Genomic DNA, 22,652 nt, shown 5'->3' with positions numbered 1-22,652 from the left:
GAACGTGCAACTGAGACGGAACAATAAATGAGAATTTTCTTAAATATCTAAACGGTTGCTGTAGCTCTCGAGACGATTATGTCGACTATAGTGAAAGTTAATTTTTGTGTAGGTTAAACAACCTTGTAGTTGTTAGAATGTGGCGCTTATAACGTGTGTAAGATATCGAAAAAATTACTGCTTCACTTGCTTTTACAACAAATATCAGCCCAGAAAGTGTAATTAGCAAATGTAAAATAATAAAAGTATCTGATTTTACATACGAAGTTCTCTTGTATGGCCGAAATGCTTACCGGAAATTTATTTGCAACCCAAAATTTTCTTCACCTTTCCTTTCAGTGAGTTTTATGAAAATATAAGTAAAAACAATATATTTAGCATTACTGCGTTTTATTTGCAGCATAAGTGATGTAAAAATTGGAAATAGAAAACATGTTTCCACATATACACTGGACCTCAGAAACCCAGAAATATAATTTTATACTATTTCCACTGAGCCAACCGCTGCGGAAACCATGCTAACGTAAATGGCACATGTGTACCCAGACCAGTACCAAACGTTTGTTTTTTAAACGCTTGGTCATCTGGGGTTTCCCACTTCGATTACTTTCATTTCTCGCCGAGTCCTGGATACACCACACATTTGAACGAAATTGATGTTGACAAGTAGGTGCTCTCCACTTGTCAGAGACAGGGATGACATGGATGAAAACTCCTGTACGTCTGTCAGTCCTCATAGATACATTTAAAACCACTGAACACTTCACTGTCAATATTTCCAACGTGGAAACCAGAAATTTTTTTATTGCTATTCAGTTCTCTGTTTTAAATGTGCAAAAGGTAGATGTATGTAATTCCAAAGATTATGTTAAGTCGGTAAGCATGTAGGATTTAACGCGAAGCGTAAAAGCGTAAGACCCAGAAAAAATGTGGGGATCCAGAAGCGAGTTTTGAGTGGCGCGGTGCTGCGAGATATTTTCAGTGGAGGTTATCGCCGCGGGGCAGCGGGAAATTTGCGCTCGCAATCTCAGGTGGCGGCCCCGTTAAAGCCCGGTGAGCTGGTTCATTAGTCAGCGCGAAACGCCAAACAAAGAGCCGCGCCAGCGTAGCCACGGTTTTACGGCAACCCTGCAGTCCCGCTGCTGCCACCTGGTGTACTCACACGGAGTCGCGACGGATGTCACACTCTCCCTGTGGACAGCATCCTAATGTAGAGTTGTAAGACTACCATACGCTGTAGCAAAATATCACAAGCAAGCGTAGACTGTGGTGCTTGCCCTATTAGTTTTGGTCAGTTAAGATCGTAACCTCGTTACCTGTACGTAAGGTATGTTGCATACATGAGGTGTTACTTCATTTCGATCATTTTGTTTAAGTATGGGATCAGAGTCTTACTAGATTCCCCTAAAAATGTGAAGCGGTGAACCGTGAAAATGAGTGGGGTATACAGAGGGCCACGTAACCTATGGAACATTTTTGTTCAATGTAGTTATCCAACCTGTTACTTAAAAATAAACATTATTTATAGCAAAATTAAAACTGTCAATATTTAATTCTAATTTTATTCAAAAATTATTGCTTTGTAACGTGAAACATAGGGATGTTGTAGTACAAATAAAACAAGACATTAGTGATTTATCATATAGCGCTACAAAAAACAAAAAGCAAAAAGTTACAATGAAAAAAAACACCAAAACAATAACATGTCAAACATCCATTTCACACTTCCTTGTATAAAGCATGTTTCTGTTATTCATAAACAAATTCCGTACTTATCAATCATAACAGGAAACTATTGCTTTTATTGGTGACGAAGAACCTTCCATTGGGTGCAAAAAATAACAATAATATCTACATTTTAATGTTTGTGCATGTAAGCTGTACTTGCATCGGAATTCACGCTGTCAACTAATTTTCATTAGATATAAAATGCAATTTATATTTTGTAGGGATATAGATTATACAATGGACTAACACTGAACAATGTTCTGTTCCATTTATGCTCAAAACGAAGAGAGGTCGTCGGCTCCCTGTTTCATTCTCACGCATTCATTCACACTGACGTGACAAAAGTCATGGGATACCTCCATAATATCGTGTTGGACCTTCTTTCGCCCGGGAAGTCCAGCAACTCGGCATGGTATGGACACCAACAAGTCGTAGCTAGTCCCCTGCAGAAATACCTAGCCATGCTGCCTCCATAGACGTCCATAACTGCGGAGTGTTGACGACGCATGAGTTTGTGCACGAACTGACCTCTCGATTATGTGCCATAAATGGTCGATGAGATTAAGGTTGGGCGAACTAGGTGGCCGTACCATTCGCACGAATTATCCAGAATGCACTTTAAACGAGTACGTACAACACTGTCCCAGTAACACGGCCCAGTAACAAGGCGAACGTCCATAAGACCCATTCTATTCCATGTAAACACAGGCCTCACCATTATGGAGTTACAGCCAGTTTGCACGTTGCCGTATTGACAACTTGGTCCATGGCTTCGAGGGGTGTGCCTCACACTCGAACCCTACCATCCGCTCTACCAACTGAAATCGGGACTTATCTGACCACACCATGGTTTCCCACCCGTCTACGGTCCAACCAAACTGGTCAAGAGCCCAGGAGAGGTGCTGCCGGCGATGTCGTGCTGATAGCGCAGGCAGTGGCGTCGGACGTCTGTTGCCATATCCCGTTAACGCCAACTTTCGCCGTACGTTCCTAACAGATACGCTCGTCGTATCTCCCATACTGGTTTTACGCAGTTTGAATTGCCTGTTAGCACTGACAGCTCAACGCAAACACCACTGCTCGCGATCGTTAAATGAAGCCCGTCTGCCACTGCGTTGTCCTTGGTGGGAGGTATATTCTTGACAATCTCTTATCGCTGTGGATCTACACTGTGGATCTCGGGATGTTTGATTCCGTAAGGATTTCGGAAAAGGGATGTCCCATGCGTCTAGCATCATCTACCATTCCACATTCAAAGTCTGTTAGTTACCGTCGTGAAGTCATAATTCCGCCGGAAACCTGAAACATGACAATATTGTAGATAGGGTAGCCACAGTAATGCGTAGTCATTTTTTGTATTAATAAACCACCTCAGCTGTATTTAGTACTTCATTATTGCATCAGTACCAGTTTCGTGGCACTGAAAGTCACAAATTCAGGTGAACGTCTGTATAACAATAAATCCAGAGACATACACTGGTGTGGTAAATTATTGTAAGATTAAAAACATTTTTAACTATTAAAAACATTTGCTTGAGAATATCAAAATCTTAGCACTCACTTAATTAAAATATTAGAGCGGAAAAATCGGATACTTCTACCCAACATTCGTTGTCCGTCAGAACAAAACACAGCTAAAAGGCGGTATGTAATAGAATAAAACAACCGGATTTAAAAATAGTGGATGGGCCCTAAATAAATCATACCATAGTGATTCATCGGCAAGGAGAAAATAAATGACAACTATTAAGGCCTAATTTTGGGCCATAATGAAAAACCAAGAAGTGGTGCCACAAAATAGAACGACATTCTACCGGTACCAAATCCATCAAGTAGATAGCTATTGACGGACCAGCAGAATCTGAAAACCGCACTTACCGCTTCTCTGCTCTATACGGAATCGCGAATAGCGCGGCGGTCGCTATCATACTGAGGGCAGAAAAGTAAACAGTTTGCCTGTGGACGGCTCGCGCATGGGCCGGTCGCGGTGACCAAGCGGTTCTTGACGTTTCAGTCCGGAACCGCGCTGTTGCTAAGGTCGCAGGTTCGAATCCTGCCTCGGGTATGGATGTGTGTGATGTCCTTGGGTTAGTTAGGTTTAATTAGTTCTAAGTCTAGTGGACTGATGACCACAGATATTAAGTCCCATAGTGGTTAGAGCCATTTGAACCATTTGGCTCGCGCATGCACTGATGATGCGCGGGATTGACCGAATGATTGGTTTTCTTTTCGGGGATATACGTATGGTGAAAAGGAATACTGGGATTAAAAGTACAAAAACTTTTTTTGAAAAACAATCTGTAGAATAACAATATGACAGTTGCAGTTGAGATATTTTTTCTTAGTAACACCCGTAAGTTAAGTTCAAGCTAGAGCATAAAAGAGGAACATCATATGCATATATTATAGCAACAAAACAGATCTGCCGGCAGTGTCCACTGACCAAACCTTAAAACTTTTTTTAAAAAAATAAGAATTTTAAAATTCTAAAAATTAGTCTTTCATAAAATCTTTTAAAAAATTCTTCACATTGGTGGTTAAAAGGCTTCAAGAGTGTAGTGAATTTGATACTAAGGGTAGATAAAACTTAAGAAAATTTATAAAAATTTTAGAACATACTTGAAAGGAAGACATGGAAAAGCTAAGATAATAAGTTGGATGCACAGGAGATGGGGAGATGAGATAGGGAGGGGAGGGGGGAGAGGAAAATGGAAACGCCTAGGAGGGACAAAGGGGGACTAGGTAAAGAAAGTACAGATTAACTTAGGCAGTCAAAATGCTACAGTGTCTCAACTCCGTTTGGCCATTCCGTGTTTGGTGCGGAAAACGTCTAATGGGTCCCATAATTTCGAACTCCTCCAGAATGCTTTAAGTGTGGTCCTTGTTTTCTCGTTGTAAAATTCTTATGTTACTAGTGACATGGGTGACGAAATTCCTCTGCTCACGAAAATGGGCACGCAAGACAGATTTTGAGCTAGTAACCCTACGACGTCCTTTATACCTGGTGCCAAAGCTCTTGCCTCTTTGTCCGATTTGTCGCGTGGGGCAGTCATTGCAAGTGATGCAATACACCCCGTCTGCATTATACTTGGAATAAGTGACATGTTCTCTGTGCCTACACTTCGAAGTCTGAAAATACTGGACCTGCTTCCTTCACTCCCAGTAACGTTGACACAAACTATAGACACAGAGAACGTGCCAATTGCTCCAGTGCAATGCAACCAGGGTGTTTCCATCACTTGTTATGATTGCCACATATGGTACATCGGACGAACACGCAGGAGCTTTAGCACCAGATTCGAAAAATATCTTAGGGTTTCTAGCTCAAAGCCTGCCTTGAGTGCCTACTGCTTGATTGTTTATATACATCAAGAAAAGCAACGGACAAAGAACAGACCCGTATGGCACCCCTCTCCCCCAAGTTTATGTAACCTCAGTAACGTAAATTTTCACTGTCTTCAGCTCTGTTACACGTAAGTAATTGAGGAGAAAACGTTACTTCATCTTAGAACCATTATAAATCTTTAACTAAGGCGTTGCTGAATTTAACATAATATCAAAATAAAGAGCATACAAAAGATCTTTTAGACCCGTAACGGTCTTCTCCAGAAAACTGCTAAGTTCACTATCGTGACCCTCCCAAAGACACTCCCACATATCAGGTCACACTATCTTAGTCAGTCGATGAGCACCAATAGTGCCCCAAATTCACAAAAATTTTACGTTTCTTGAATACCGTAGCTAGACAACCTCCATTTTCGCTGAGCCTTTGCCAGACATTGACGGACATAATACAAATTGTGAAATACGACTGAGGAGCTTAAGGAAAGTATTCTGAGACAGTAGATATGGTAAGACGTGTCGAGATAGACTAGCATGTGAAGCAGTACCGACTGAGTTTTCGACAACAACAATACAACCCTAATTATAACAAATAGTGTTAAAAAAAATCAAACAAAAGTTGCGACAGCACAGGTGAATGGAAAAGCTTAATAGAGTGACATATCATACCTACAGTTCGTAACGCTCATGTTTAGTGCGTGACTATCCATTTACCGCTAGCGGCATCTTCAGTTTTGTAAATTTCTTTTCCTCTCTTGCCAGCACTTAACAGATTAATTTGTCCGATTGTCTGCCTCTTATCCTAAAGACGTTTTCTGTAAGGCTGAATTTTAATCGTGAGTGTGTTTGTGATCCATGTCGTAAACTGTGAGTTCTTTGTTTCTTAACACAATCTTAAGCGAAATCAGAGTTTTAAAATTATGCTAGGTCCTTCAATAGCTCTCCCCGTTGCTTACTGAAAGGCATTGCATTTATAAGTTTTAGTATTTGCTTTAATGAGTTATATTGATATTACTGTTTTTATTTCGTTTCGGCAATTATAATCGTCACTTGATTAGTTTGCAGAAAAGTCGTTCTTATCGTCTCTTCCGGCTCTTCAGTGTAGAAACTAATTTCAGGTATCACGTGTGGTTTCCTGCTCCGGCTCTCTGTCTTCCTTTGTAATCGTGACGTCACGTCCACAAGCGGACTTTGCGATAACGCGCAGAGGCGGCTCTTTGCTGCGGCCAGCGTCAGGGCAAACTGTTATATTTACGCCGCAAACGTGCTGCCACGCCCTTAAACGCTGCCACACCTGTACTCACGATATCTACCACAACATACATCTATCTATACGACTTAAATAATCACTAGTATAGATTACGGCGTTCAAAATGGTTCGTATATTAAATGTCGCATTTGCCTTTACTCATGATCTCTACCACGACATACATTGATCGAAACAATTTGAATAGTTAGTATTATAGATTATGGCGTTCAAAATGGTTCGAATATTAAATGTCGCATTTTCAATACAACTCACCTGTAGCGAAATGCTGGAATTTAGTGGTATAAGATTCGAAGAAATGCGTATTGCAAGACCCTTAGGAAATTGGCAACCACAAATTCGATAACAGATATAAGTGGACGTGTTGTGAGGAAATGAAGAGTGGGCTGAAGTACAATTGTGAAAACTAAAATCATGCATCTGGCAGGATAAACTCCCATGGGTGTGATAAGTGAAGTGTCGTAACAGCAGAACCAAGGACGCCGGCTAGCACATAGCTTTTCTATGTTCAAATACGCTGTATGCCTGTGTACACAGTGACTGTTGAATATTCATATTGAAGGAAGGACAGCAAAGTGTCGCAAATCTCATAATTTAGACAATAAAGCAGTCATCGTTTGTGGTAAAATACAAAAAGATAGAATGAAGAACATGTTCAAAATATGTGTATAACACATACACATACATACACGTGTATATATGTGAGAGCACAACGTACGACAAAATGACACAAGCCTTTGCATGGCAGACGCAATGTTGAGACCCTTACTTACTTCCGGTGCAGACGGCATGAATATATAATTACACTATTGGCCATTAAAATTGCTACACCAAGAAGAAATGCAGATAATAAATGGGTATTGGTTGGACAAATATATTATACTAGAACTGACATGTGATTACATTTTCACGCAATTTGGCTGTATAGATCCTGAGAAATCAGTACCCAGAACAACCAACCTCTGGCCATAATAACGGCCTCGATACGCCTGTGCATTGAGTCAAACAGAGCTTGGATGACGTGTACAGGTACAGCTGCCCATGCAGCTTCAACAAGATACCACCGTTCATCAAGAGTAATGACTCGCGTATTGTGACGAGCCGGTTGCTCGGCCACCATTGACCAGACGTTTTCAATTGGTGAGAGATCTGGAGACTGTGCTGGCCAGGGCAGCTGTCGAACATTTTCTGAATCTAGAACGTCCGTATAGACCTGCAACATGCGGTCGTGCATTATTCTGCTGAAATGTAGGGTTTCGCTGGGATCGAATGAAGGGTAGAGCCACGGATCTTCACACATCTGAAATGTGTGCCGTCGATGCGAACAAGAGGTGACCGAGACATGTAACCAATGGCACCCCATACCATCACGCCGGGTGATACGCCAGTATGGCGATGACGGATACACGCTTCCAATCTGCGTTCACCGCGATGTCGCCAAACAGGGATGCGACCATCACGATGCTGTAAACAGAACCTGGATTCATCCGAAAAAAATGTCGTTTTGCCATTCCTGCACCCAGGTTCTAGGTTGAGTACAACATCGCAGGCGCTCCTGTCTGTGATTAAGCGTCAAGGGTAACCGCAGCCATGGTCTCCGAGCTGATAGTCCATGCTGCTGCCAACGTCGTCGAACTCTTCGTGCAGATGGTTGTTTTCTTGCAAACGTCCCCATCTGTTGACTCAGGGATCGAGACGTGGCTGCACGATCCGTTACAGCCATGCGGATAAGATGCCTGTCGTCTCGACTGCTAGTTATACGAGGCCGTTGGGATCCAACACGGCGTTCTGTATTACCCTCCTGAACCCAACCTTTCCATATTCTGCTAACAGTCTTTGGATCTCGACCAACGCGAGCAGCAATGTCGCGATACGATAAACCGCAATCGCGATAGGCTACAATCCGACCTTTATCAAAGTCGGAAACGTGAAGGTACGCATTTCTCCTCCATACATGAGGCATCACAACAACATTTCACCAGGCAACGCCGGTCAACTGCTGTTTGTGTATGAGAAATCGGTTGGAAACTTTCCTCATGTCGCCACGTTGTGGGTGTCGCCACCGGCGCCAACCTTGCGTGAATGCTCTGAAAAGATAATTATTTGCATATCAGAGCATCTTCTTCCTGTCACTTAAATTTCGCGACTGTAGCACGTCATCTTCGTGGTGTAGCAATTTTGAATCGCCAGTAGTGTATATGTCATCGAGAACTCCCAGTACCGTCTGTGTAGTATACTTCCAAAGAGCTAAGCTTTAATACTTTTATTTCAAAACCGTGACTGGTAAATGGAGCTTATAAGACACTATATCTGGGATATGCAAATTACATAAAGAATATATAGTTTTAAGGCGACGAGCGGCAGAATTTACATGTAAATGAAGTCGTAAAGGACATTAGCGTCCCCTGTAGCATTACATGACAAAGGTAGTGAATTTAGTAATAAATGGATTAAAATCCATTTACAAAACTTCAGCCGGCCGCGGTGGCCGTGCGGTTCTAGGCGCTGCAGTCCGGAACCGTGGGACTGCTACGGTCGCAGGTACGAATCCTGATTCGGGCATGGATGTGTGTGATGTGCTTAGGTTAGTTAGGTTTAAGTAGTTATAAGTTCTAGGGGACTGATGACCTAAGATGTTAAGTCCCATAGTGCTCAGAACCATTTTTTTGAAAAAAATTTCATACAACATATTTGACTAAATGTGTGTCAAAAGTTGCGCATAACACCATAAATTTTACAGTAAAGTACAATGGCATTAAAATTGGCCATAAATTGCAGTTAAGTGAGAAGATAATCTGAAGACCTTATACTGAAGAGCGAAACAATTAGACAAATGTACACTACACCAACTCAAATCTCAGTATGATCCAAAAGCGGCAACAGCAAATGTTTTAACAACTTAAAAGAAGCATGTGGTAGTATGATTTTGCTACTTATTACAGCACTTCCTTCAATTTGATTTTTACTTTTCGTTGGTTCGAACATAGTTTTATAAAATATGTGGTGTCACCGCCAGACACCACACTTGCTAGGTGGTAGCCTTTAAATCGGCCGCGGTCCGTTAGTATACGTCGGACCCGCGTGTCGCCACTATCAGTGATTGCAGACCGAGCGCCGCCACACGGCAGGTCTAGAGGAGACTTCCTAGCACTCGCCCAGTTGTACAGCCGACTTTGCTAGCGATGGTTCACTGACAAATTACGCTCTCATTTGCCGAGACGATAGTTAGCATAGCCTTCAGCTACGTCACTTGCTACGACCTAGCAAGGCGCCATTATCATTTGCTATTTATCTTGTGATGCATGTACCGTCAGACCGATGTTCACCAATTATGGATTACAGTTAAGTATTCCAGAAGCTACGTACATTTTTTACTAGTCTCAAGACCTTGTCCTGTTCCAGACCTCACGCCAGCCTGCGTGAGCTTAAACGCGTGCCTTTCGGCTACCTCATAGTGGCTTGGCTGTCTCGCCAAGTCACAACAAAATATCTTCGTAGAATCTAACGGTAAATACTGAAATACAAAGGCTACGATCAGGTTATCCATCCTCAGCGGTTTCAACTGTGTGTGTGTGTCTTGTGGAACGATCGTTCAGTGTAGTATTGACATAGATGATCAAGGGGCAGTAAATGGCAGAAGTGGTAATAAATGCTGGCACGGAAAATGGGTCTCCCAAAGAAGAAAAGTTAACATCCGCAGCACAATGAATGACCACTATCACAAATGGTGAGTCCGCTCCCTTAGCAAAGTGGTCAGCGCGTTTGATTGCCACGATCCTGGCCCAGGTTCGATTCCTCGCTGGGTCGGAGGTATTCTTCGCTCGGGGACTGGGCATTGTGTCCTCATCATCATTGTATCATCATCGACACGCAAGTCATCCAGTGTACTGTCAGCTGAAAATCCTCACTAATCGGCGTCCGAACTTCTCTAGGTGGGGACTCCTGGCCACCAATCCCATACGTAGGCAGGACTGGAAGACACTTCTTGACCGACCATCATTACTATACGAAACGTTGAAGCGGATTCACTAACCCAGAAATTTAGGAAATCTCTGCGTAAGTACCGCACAGCTGTATTAGCGCTTCTTTCACATATTTTTAAAAAGAGTGAAGTGTCATTAATAAAACTTGGAGAACGGTTATTCGATATAGGTAGTGCTACAATTCTGCGGCCATATGTCGCATAGGAATCATTAAGTGAGACCCGGTTGAATATCGAGGCATATAGACTGTCATACTTTCCCTGTTTAAAATGGGAATGGAACAATGCAGGAGATAGCTAATACTGAAACGAAGTACACGCGGCTAAGCACTGTGCAGTGAATCTGGCGTAGATGCTTGGTTCTGTTGCGTAGGTAGAGTCCTAATTGTTCATTATGAATCACAGTACGGTCGACTAACAACGATTTCTCATAAAATCCACTCGTACTCTCTTCAAACACACATTTTGCTTGGTCAATCTACAGTGGTGGTTCCGGAACTTTCTTACGCCACTACCCCTGAGTTATTAGCTAGTATTCCATCCACCGCCGCCCACGCCACTGCTTTCACCACCATCCTCAGTTTCAGCACCTAACTAAACTTTGCAATAGAAAATACTTTTCTTTGACCAGTTTCACTTTTAATATGACTAAAGATGAGTGATGTTTGGTTTGAGTGCGTGTTTCATGTAGTTATGAGCTAATGATCAGTGAGAAAATGGATAGGGCTTATTTCTACAATTTGTTTGTATGTTTGTGTTTTTATCACTCAATGTACATCTTAAGTGATGCTCCAGATCCATTCAGCTCCTTGTTTTTTTTTTCAGTTCTATCACAGTCAGAAATCTACTTTCACATCTATATATCTTGAATGCCACATTTTCTTCCCACGTGTTGTGTTCGTGTTTGTTATAACAGTGATGAATAGATTTCCAGTGCGTCGCAAAAGCTACCTACAACTCCCTCTCAGATAAGAAAGCTGATTATCCGTATTGAGGATTGGCACTTGTTACAAAATAAGCTTACCCTGCAATACTCCTCTCCTTAGAGGCACTTGCTTAACCTGCGCCCTGCACCCCCATTTAAAATCACCCAAGAGTTACAATGTGTGCACTACACTTACTGTAAATTATTTGACTGCTGGACTTGTTACTTCTGAACTAGCAGAAATTGAAGACTTCAGTATATTAATGGTTTGCGGATGACCACTCTAAAAGTAACAACAACAATAACAACAACAACAATAATAATAATAATAATGTGTAGCCATTATGTAGTTAATCTTGTGTCATTCTATCAGTTAGGTCATTTATCTGTTTTGAAGTGAATAATGAAGCAATTTCTGGTCTACTGCAGGAACTATCTGCAATTTGAAGAACACATTTTCATGAAATATTTAGCGCTTCTTATGTATGTGCCTCATTTTTACGATCATCGATATATCGTGCAAAACAAATTATGTGTGTAGTTGGTGGTCTATGTGAGGAGCATGTACCTCCACCGCGTAATGTCACTCATTGCTGCTAGTAATCGAGCAATAAGGGAATTGTCGATAACTTATACCTCACCAATATTATGCACAAAATTGTATAATAATGATGATCTTTTAAAAACGATTCATCTTCATGACTGAAACATGGTCAAACGCAGTTTGGTCGTACCCTTCACAGAATTTCTTTTCCCCTGTCAGAGGATAATTACACCTACGTTATAAACCGCTGGTTTACAGAAAAAATCTGTCCTACATGCAGAATAGATTACAGGGCTGCCATACACTGCTGGTCACCACAATTTCAGCACTATTATGTGTGAAATAGTCGTCTAATTCGGAATGAAGTGTAATACATCGTTGGATATGCAAATGTTAACATTTTAGCGGAGCCACACTGTAATTTGGAGAGGCGCCATCGACATTGCTTGCATAATGGAACAGGTCTGCCACCCACAAATCACATTTGAATGTTGTCCGGTTGTAACAAAATATTGATAGTCTTCGTATGAGTAACGCTTACTAGCAAGTGTTGGAATTGGACAGCTGTGGCTGTGACCTGTGGACTGCCGTTCCACTGCTCGGATTCCCGTGATTCTCATGTGAATTCGGAATCATTGTAGTTCACTTCAGAGTCCTTTTGGGCTTGGCTATCATTTGGATAGGTGACATTGTGGTTCTGCCGAGCGCTGTTTTGGACAGCGCGGTGCACTCAGCCCTTCTGAGGCCAATTCAGAAGCTACTTGATAGAGAAGTAGCGACCGACTCGGGCCACGAAAGATGACAACGGCCGGGAAAGCAGTGTGCTCACCACATGCCCCTCCATATTCGCGCCCACTGACGTCTACAGGCTGAGTATGATACGGCGGTCGATCGGTACTGTTGGGACTTACGAGGCCTGCAAGGAAGGAGTTTAATTTTAGTTTATATCTTAAGAAAACAGGAGAAGCCTCATAATACCCTGAAATTCCGTTTTGATTCAATCATATTAGGATAACATGTTTTCTTTTTATTTAACCTGATCTGAAGAGTGAAAGCCGCTTTATCTGTGAGTTCGTAAAACATAATGACCATCGTTTTTAACACCCTGAAAAATGTCTCTTAATATGCAATCCGATCCACAAATAAACAAGAAAGCGATATGAATAACTCTATTATACAAGGGGCGATCAAAAACTTTCTGTTCGAAGGCAACATTTAACACATTGCCTATATGTCGGTGCTTCCACATTCACATCGGAGTCGCCCTGGGTTGCGTATACACTTCAGCAACGCCCGCAAATACAAACTTTTCTGTCGCCCTTTATATATTTCCTAGTGTCAAGGACATTCTCACAGTGAAACTATATAATTAAGGGGCCTTTAATATAAGCTAAACGAACACAGTTTACATCTACATGATTACTCTGCAATTCACATTTAAGTGCTTGGCAGAGGGTTCATCGAACCACAATCATACTATCTCTCTACCATTCCACTCCCGAACAGCGCGCGGGAAAAACGAACACCTAAACCTTTCTGTTCGAGCTCTGACTTCTCTTATTTTATTTTGATGATCATTCCTACCTATGTAGGCTGGGCTCAACAAAATATTTTCGCATTCGGAAGAGAAAGTTGGTGACTAAAATTTCGTAAATAGATCTCGCCGTGACGAAAAACGTCTTTGCTTTAATGTCTTCCAACCCAACTCGCGTATCATATCTGCCACACTCTCTCCCCTATTACGTGATAATACAAAACGAGCTGCCATTTTTTGCAACCTTTCGATGTCCTCCGTCAATCCCATCTGGTAAGGATCCCACACCGCGCAGCAATATTCTAACAGAGGACGAACGAGTGTAGTGTAAGCTGTCTCTTTAGTGGACTTGTTGCATCTTCTAAGTGTCCTGCCAATGAAACGCAACCTTTGGCTCGCCTTCCCCACAATATTATCTATGTGGGCTTTCCAACTGAAGTTGTTCGTAATTTTAACACACAGGTACTTAGTTGAATTGACAGCCTTGAGAACTGTACTATTTATCGAGTAATCGAATTCCAACGGATTTCTTTTGGAACTCATGTGGATCACCTCACACCCAGGTCATTTATATAGATCAGGAACAGCAGAGGTCCCAGGACGCTTCCCTGGGGAACACCTGATATCACTTCAGTTTTACTCGATGATTTGCCGTCTATTACTACGAACTGCGACCTTCCTGGCAGGAAATCACGAATCCAGTCGCACAACTGAGACGATACCCCATAGGCCCGCAGCTTGATTAGAAGTCGCTTGTGAGGAACGGTGTCAAAAGCTTTCCGGAAATCTAGAAATACGGAATCAACTTGATATCCCTTGTCGATAGCGGCCATTACTTCGTGCGAATAAAGAGCTAGCTGCGTTGCACAAGAACGATGTTTTCTGAAACCATGCTGATTACGTATCAATAGATCGTTCCCTTCGAGGTGATTCATAATGTTTGAATACAGTATATGCTCCAAAACCCTACTGCAAACCGACGTCAATGATATAGGTCTGTAGTTCGATGAATTACTCCTACTACCCTTCTTAAACACTGGTGCGACCTGTGCAATTTTCCAATCTGTAGGTACAGATCTATCGGTGAGCGAGCGGTTGTATATGATTGCTAAGTAGGGAGCAATTGTATCAGCGTAATCTGAAAGGTACCTAATCGGTATACAATCTGGACCTGAAGACTTGCCCGTATCAAGCGATTTGAGTTGCTTCGCAACCCCTAAGGTATCTACTTCTAAGAAACTCATGCTAGCAGCTGTTCGTGTTCCAAATTCTGGAATATTCCATTCGTCTTCCCTGGTGAAGGAATTTCGGAAACTATTGTCCCTACGCGAGTTCTCTTGTAGCTTCATGCTATCTCTATAGTGACGCTGTACTCTATAAATGTAATATGTACAGTGCACATGTATATGGACTTCTCACTCTCTCACTCTCACTCTCCCTCTTCCACTCCACTCTCTCACACTCACACACTCTCACCCTTTCTCTCTCTCCCTCTCTCTCCCTCTTGCTTTCCCTCTTCTCTCTCTCTCTCTCTCTCTCTCTCTCTCTCTCTCTCTCTCTCTCTCTCTCTCTCTCTCACACACACACACACACACACACACACACACACAAAACGAAATTAGTTCGTGAATCTCATTTTTAAGTGAACGTAGGTGAAGATTTGATAAAGATTAGAGGAGTGAAAAAGTAGCTTCGAAACAATCCCTATATATACGAATAATAAATGGCTGTATGTACATTATGCGTAGAATGAAACCAAATCCCCTTCTTAATGCACATCAACTTCAACGGACCGTGGGAGCTTATATGAACATACATTAGAAAATGAAAAGTCATCATTACATTCTTACTAATATGTCATGCACTAATATCACTTAATGAGAGCAGAACTTATGAGATAAGCAACATTCAGCGTCAGTTGACACTACGGAATCTCGCTATTGATTCCAATGTGAACCAAGCTGTAAACTCGAACAAAGAACTAGAATTGCGTACGTGAAGTACAGCTGAAAACTATCTCGCGTTAATAAAACTGAAAAACCACGTACATTATAAATATGCAAAGATAGCACAAGAAAGCAACCAGTCGAGAACGACGTCGACTCAGTTGCCGATTTCCTTTATCACAGGACTACACGTCCATACTAAACAGGTAAGCACATCGCACATCCATAGAGCAGTAGTAAAAGAGCAGAGTGACTCGATTTGAACACTGCCCGTGCTACCTTTGCCAACTGGCTCCCCCTACCAAACAGTATTATTCGGTGGATGTCTTCAAAGGTTAAGCGACTTGCTTAAGACAAACATTGTGATTCCCAGCCATTGGTAAGCTGATCTAGGAGACGGTTACCTGTATAACGTTCATTGAAATACGCAACGTATTACTGACATGCATATGAATCCATAGCATAAAAATCTTCTACAGCAGACTACATTGCAGGTTAACATTACGGACCGAAATCGGTAGTCTACTTTCTCTTTGTGTCCACCTCTTCCGCCTCTGTATTTCTCTCTCAGGTGCCTGAAAATCATTTATTTGTCCCTGACATACAGTTTGCCATGTAATGCACGTCGATCATGCAGGCAAATACTGATCCAACACAAAGGAAGTTTCGAAACGTCCCCTTAGAAAAATTTATGATTGACTGTTCTTAAATCTCTTACATTATTTGATTTTCAAACAGCTGAGGAAAACTGAACGTACTCAGACATTTCGCTCTTTACCTATTCTGATCAACACTAAGCTGACACACAATATTTTTAGCGCAACGCAATCTGACTTTCAAAAATCCTTGCAAAAGAATGGCCCTGACTAACATTAACCTATACGTTTCACAAATCACTTACCTCACAAAAAAATCTTCGTTACTCGAACTACTGCAATACAGCGAGCGCCACTACTGCCAGCTAAATAAAAGATTCAAACTACTGAAGGCACTAACTACTGATAGGCATAGTTAGCAAATGAAAGATTTTGAAAGAGAACAAACAATGTGTACCTTAATAGTGTTCAAAAGTCATAATATATATATATAGCAGTTCATGACATCCATTCCTGCAAATGTACTGTTTCTGATGGACACAGGTCCAGATCATCCGCTCTCAAAAATCCGTCATCTCACTTCCCCACATCCACCACTGCTGGCGGCTCACCTCCCACTGCCATGACATCCATTCTTACAAATGTACTGTTTCTGATGGACGCACGTCCAAAACATCCGCTCTCAAAAATCCGCCATCTGACTTCCCCACATCCACCACTGCTGGCGGCTCACCTCCCACTGCGCAACGCTACGCGCTGTTAACATCGAACTGCCCAACACTACAATAGCCAACAACAATGCAAACCAGCCACCGCCTTCACACAGCACAGCCAGTGATTTTCATACAGAGCGCTACGTGGCGTTACCAATAAAAAAACCTAATCAGCCTACTTACAGAAGAAATTCAGGACTACTATTCACACAGACAGTGCGACAAATTCTGGAGTTCCACATATTGTCAGCGCGGCGAACATTGCCGGCCGGGGTGGCCGAGCGGTTCTAGGCGCTACAGTCTGGAGCCGCGCGACCGCGATGGTCGCAGGTTCGAATCCTGCCTCGGACATGAATGTGTTTGATGTCCTTGTTTGATGTCCTTAGGTTAGTTAGGTTTAAGTAGTTCTATGTTCTAGGGGACTGATGACCTCAGAAGTTAAGTCCCATAGTGCTCAGAGCCATTTGAACCATTTTTTGAACAGCGAACATTATTGTGGCATCACCAGGCAGTGGGGTTCCGAACACCATGGATTCAGCTGTGGCACCACGTCCCAGATATGCGTATGGTATCACGATAGTCCATTAAAGTTATGGCAAAATAATTCGTAGGTCGCAAATTTTTGTGCAGTGGTAGAAGGATGTGTCATGAACAAAATAGTAGAAATCCTGAACGGTTTGGTGTGAATGTGGGCTGTGGATGAGTGTGGGAAGGGGGCATTTAAAGTCGCATTTTATGGTTTCCTTGAACAGCTAAAAAACCGAAGCTTCTAGCGAAAATATTCCTCATAATATACACTCCTGGAAATGGAAAAAAGAACACATTGACACCGGTGTGTCAGACCCACCATACTTGCTCCGGACACTGCGAGAGGGCTGTACAAGCAATGATCACACGCACGGCACAGCGGACACACCAGGAACCGCGGTGTTGGCCGTCGAATGGCGCTAGCTGCGCAGCATTTGTGCACCGCCGCCGTCAGTGTCAGCCAGTTTGCCGTGGCATACGGAGCTCCATCGCAGTCTTTAACACTGGTAGCATGCCGCGACAGCGTGGACGTGAACCGTATGTGCAGTTGACGGACTTTGAGCGAGGGCGTATAGTGGGCATGCGGGAGGCCGGGTGGACGTACCGCCGAATTGCTCAACACGTGGGGCGTGAGGTCTCCACAGTACATCGATGTTGTCGCCAGTGGTCGGCGGAAGGTGCACGTGCCCGTCGACCTGGGACCGGACCGCAGCGACGCACGGATGCACGCCAAGACCGTAGGATCCTACACAGTGCCGTAGGGGACCGCACCGCCACTTCCCAGCAAATTAGGGACACTGTTGCTCCTGGGGTATCGGCGAGAACCATTCGCAACCGTCTCCATGAAGCTGGGCTACGGTCCCGCACACCGTTAGGCCGTCTTCCGCTCACGCCCCAACATCGTGCAGCCCGCCTCCAGTGGTGTCGCGACAGGCGTGAATGGAGGGACGAATGGAGACGTGTCGTCTTCAGCGATGAGAGTCGCTTCTGCCTTGGTGCCAATGATGGTCGTATGCATGTTTGGCGCCGTACAGGTGAGCGCCACAATCAGGATTGCATACGACCGAGGCACACAGGGCCAACACCCGGCATCATGGTGTGGGGAGCGATCTCCTATACTGGCCGTACACCACTGGTGATCGTCGAGGGGACACTGAATAGTGCACGGTACATCCAAACCGTCATCGAACCCATCGTTCTACCATTCCTAGAACGGCAAGGGAACTTGCTGTTCCAACAGGACAGTGCACGTCCGCATGTATCCCGTGCCACCCAACGTGCTCTAGAAGGTGTAAGTCAACTACCCTGGCCAGCAAGATCTCCGGATCTGTCCCCCATTGAGCATGTTTGGGACTGGATGAAGCGTCGTCTCACGCGGTCTGCACGTCCAGCACGAACGCTGGTCCAACTGAGGCGCCAGGTGGAAATGGCATGGCAAGCCGTTCCACAGGACTACATCCAGCATCTCTACGATCGTCTCCATGGGAGAATAGCAGCCTGCATTGCTGCGAAAGGTGGATATACACTGTACTAGTGCCGACATTGCGCATGCTCTGTTGCCTGTGTCTATGTGCCTGTGGTTCTGTCAGTGTGATCATGTGATGTATCTGACCCCAGGAATGTGTCAATAAAGTTTCCCCTTCCTGGGACAATGAATTCACGGTGTTCTTATTTCAATTTCCAGGAGTGTATATTAAATATACTGCGAAAACGGTCCTATTCATTTTTAGCTAGAACTAATAGTTTCCTTGTTGCATGGGATGGAAAATCGCCAATTATTATAAAAAGTGTTTTAATGGTATATAATTAAATTTTACTGTTGAACTAACGCTTTCCCTGCAGCTTTACTGTATACCCATTCCACACGTAAATTGACTACATCTCCTCTGCTCCCTCATAGTGTCCACCTCTTTCTCCTTCTGTCTTTCCCTCTCAGGGACTCGAAAATCATTTATTTGCTCTTGACATGCAGGCCGCAATTTACAGCGGGTCGATAGTGCAGTCAAATACAACATGCCTGTCATGCTGGGCAGCCTAAATTTTCGGCTACCCTGTAACAGAAGCTGTTTTGATGGGTTGATACGGTTCCCAAACAACATGCCTGATGTGCAAGGCAGCATACACATCAGGAGCTGGGAAAAACACGTATTTTTCCCCATAACTCTGCTCCTACTGGAATTAGGAGTTTATAAACTACACAGTATTGATACTCATAGGGCCTGCTCTTTCTGTGATATCCTTTGCTGAAGTCACTCTAGGCGTTTGGAGATCACATAATTGCAGACAAAATGGGATTAACGTTGGTTGATTTGGGGGAGGGGACCAGACAGCGAGTTCATCGGTCCCATCGGATTAAGGTAGGATGGGAAAGGAAGTCGACCGTGCCCTTTCAAAAGAACCATTAGGGCATTTGCCTGAAGCGATTTAGGGAAATCGCAAAACACCTAAATCAGTATGGCCAGATGTGGGATTGAACCGTCGTCCTCCCGAATATGAGTCAAGTGTGCTAACCACTGCACCACCTCGCTCGGTAGGGTTAAGAAGAAACTTTATACCTACCTATGTAAGCGCAGTAGAGCTGTGTTAAGACATAAATTGTGTTCCGCTGGAGACGGAAGTGGGTGGACAATGCATTATGCATGGCAGATGCATGTGAGCAGACATGTCACTAAACTGTGTCATGCACTTCCCTCCTTCATAGGTCTACAAACTGAACAGCAGAAGGCGATTTCCCACTCTCTTACCAAACTTCAAGAAGCAACTAAAGGGCATTTCCCAAAGTTACACTAAAGCTTTCATATCGCTCCATATGAATCACTGGCAACACAATGCTCAGGCAGGCCTGGGGGTGTTTATTTCCCATAAAGTGTAACGACACTACATAGACTTCAGATATGAATGACCAATAAAACTAATGTACGAAATGCCTATGGATAAGATCTGTGCAATTATCTTCACACAGTACTACACTGGTAGAGGGTAAATTGATTCTCATCCTATCTGGCAGGATAATCATTCTGTATGGCAGCCATAGTGTTCTACTGGGAAAAGCAACTTTCCCCAGCATGACTGCTGTTCCCTTGCCAACAAACTATACCTCTCCAGTATTTCTAGCCCAGTTACATGATGTCAGTAGACAAAATGACTTCACTGAGTGCTTGTTTATAAAGTGCAGTTATTTTTAATTTATTAAGTGAGAATCTATTTCCAGTTGTTAAGTGTAGATTCTCTAGAAAATCACAACAGTTAACCATTAAACTGCCTGCCACACTGACAGGCCTGCCAGAGGTGTACGTTTTGCCAATATGAATTCGACAATATCGACTTCATTGTCTCACATACCATTCGCTGGAATAATTTTTACATCATAAAGGCTATCAAATGCATCACCCAAACCTCAACGCTCTGAACGCCTGAAGAAGCTAAGATGTTTCAATTCACTCCCTCTGCAACTGAAGCACATCACCTAGATGTTATGGAACCTCACATACTTGGCGTATATTTGTGAGAACGTGGAGTGTGTTTGACCATTATAATGGGGTCAGTAAAGTGAACTACAATGAAAACAAGGATTTCTGGTCAGAAGAGCATGGGATTATACTAGCAGCTGCAGAAAATGGTATAACAGGAGTAGGATTCATTATGGATAGAAGGGTAGGAGAGAGAGTGAGTAACTGTGAACAGCTCAGTGATAGGATTTTTCTCGTCACAATCGACAACAATAGTTCAGCTATACATGCGACGTCGAAGTCAAAGATGAACAGACAGAGAAACTATATGAGAATATTGAACGATTGATTCAGTACATACAGGGAGATGTAACAGTCATGGTGGATTGGAATGCCGTTGTAGGGGAGGATGTACAAGAAAGGCTTACGGGACAATATGGGCTTGGTAGTAGAAACGAGAGAGGAGAAAAACTACTTGAGTTCTGCAATAAATATCAGTTACTGATAGCGAATCCTCTGCTCAAGAATCACAGGAGGAGTACGTTGACTTGGAAGTAGAGGGGAATGTGGGGAGATTTCAATTAGATTGCATCATGATCAGTGTTTCTGAAATCAGATAATAGACTGTAATAAGTACCCAGGAGCACATATAGACTCACATCACAATTTAGTAGTGATGAAACGGGAGTCGACAGGAAACAGGTAGGAGATCAGCATTAGAATCAGAATTGAAAAGAGTAAAGAGTTTTGGAAGAAGGAAAAAGGGATAGATAACATTCAATTCGAATTTCTGAAGTCGTTGGGAAGTAGCAACAAAACGGTTATTCACGTTGGTTTATCAATATATGAACTAGCGGTGTACCATCAAACTTCCGGAGAAACATTATCCAAGCAATTTCGAAGATAGCAAGAACCGAAAAATACGAGAATTATCGCACAGTCAGCTTAACAGCTCATGCGTCCAAGTTCCTGACAAGAATAATATAAGAAGTATGGGAAAGAATATTTAGGACCTGTCTGATGACGATCAGGTTGTCTGTAGGAATAGTAAAGGCACCGAAGGGGCAATTCTGATGTTGCAGTCGATAACAGAAGCAGGACTGAAGAAAAGTCGATCACAATGGAAGCAAGACTGAAGAAAATTCTAGACACGGCATTGGCTTTGTCGACCTGGAAAAAGAGTTCGACAACGTGAAATGATGCAAGATTTTTGAAATTCTGAGAAAACTAGGGGTACGCTATAGGGAAAGGCCGGTAATATACAACACAAATAATAACCAGGAGCATGTTCGGATTAAAAAGTGTGTAAGATAGGGATGCAGTCTTCTCCTCGTACTGTTTAATCCATACATCGAAAAGAAAAGGAAAGTGCAAGAGTGGGACTAAAATTCAGAGAGGAAGAATATCAATAATAAGATTTGCTGAAGGCGTTGCTATTCTCATTGAAAATGAAGAAGAATTGTAGGATGTGTTGAATGGAATGAACAGTCTAATGAGCACAGAATATGGACTGAGTGTAAGTTGAAGGAAGAGCATGGTAATGAGATGTAGGAAAAATGAGAACATCGGGAAACTTAACTGGCGAGAAAGGCGTTCCTGGCCAAGAGAAGTCTGCTAGCATCAAACAAAGGTCCTAACATGAGGAAGAAACTTCTGAGAATGGACTGCAGCATAGTGTGGTAGTGAGGCATTAACTGTGAGGAAACCGAAACAGAAGGGAGTCGAAGCCTTTGGGAGGCGGTGCTACAGAAGAAAGTTGAAAATTATGTGTACTGATAAGTTAAGGAATGAGGCGGTTCTCCACAGAATCGGCGAGGAAAGGAACATATTGGCAACCCCGACAAGAAGAAAAAAAATGGAAATGAGCGTAAGGCATCGTTGGCCGGGAGGCCCCTGTTAGGGGAAGTTCGGCCGCGAAGTGCAAGTCTTATTTCATTCGACGCCACATTGGGCGACTTGTGCGCCGGTGATTACGATGAAATGATGGTAAGGACAACACAACACCCAGTCCACGAGCGGAGAAAATAACCAACCCGGCCGGGAATCGAACCCGGGCCCACTTTCATGGGAGGAAAGCACGTTACTACCCAGCTAAGTA

At 43.1% G+C, this 22,652-nt stretch overlaps 1 protein-coding gene across 1 annotated transcript in view; it reads left to right on the top strand.

Moving 5' to 3' along the window:
• The window catches only part of LOC126473905 (dopamine receptor 1), a 1,120,871-nt gene that overhangs the window by 574,794 nt on the left and 523,425 nt on the right, over positions 1 to 22,652 (top strand). The window lies entirely within an intron of this gene.

Source organism: Schistocerca serialis, chromosome 4 (genome assembly GCF_023864345.2).
Source record: "Schistocerca serialis cubense isolate TAMUIC-IGC-003099 chromosome 4, iqSchSeri2.2, whole genome shotgun sequence".
NCBI lineage: Eukaryota > Metazoa > Arthropoda > Insecta > Orthoptera > Acrididae > Schistocerca > Schistocerca serialis.
Note: the sequence above shows the minus strand (reverse complement) of the source record. Positions and strands in the feature narration are given on the sequence as shown.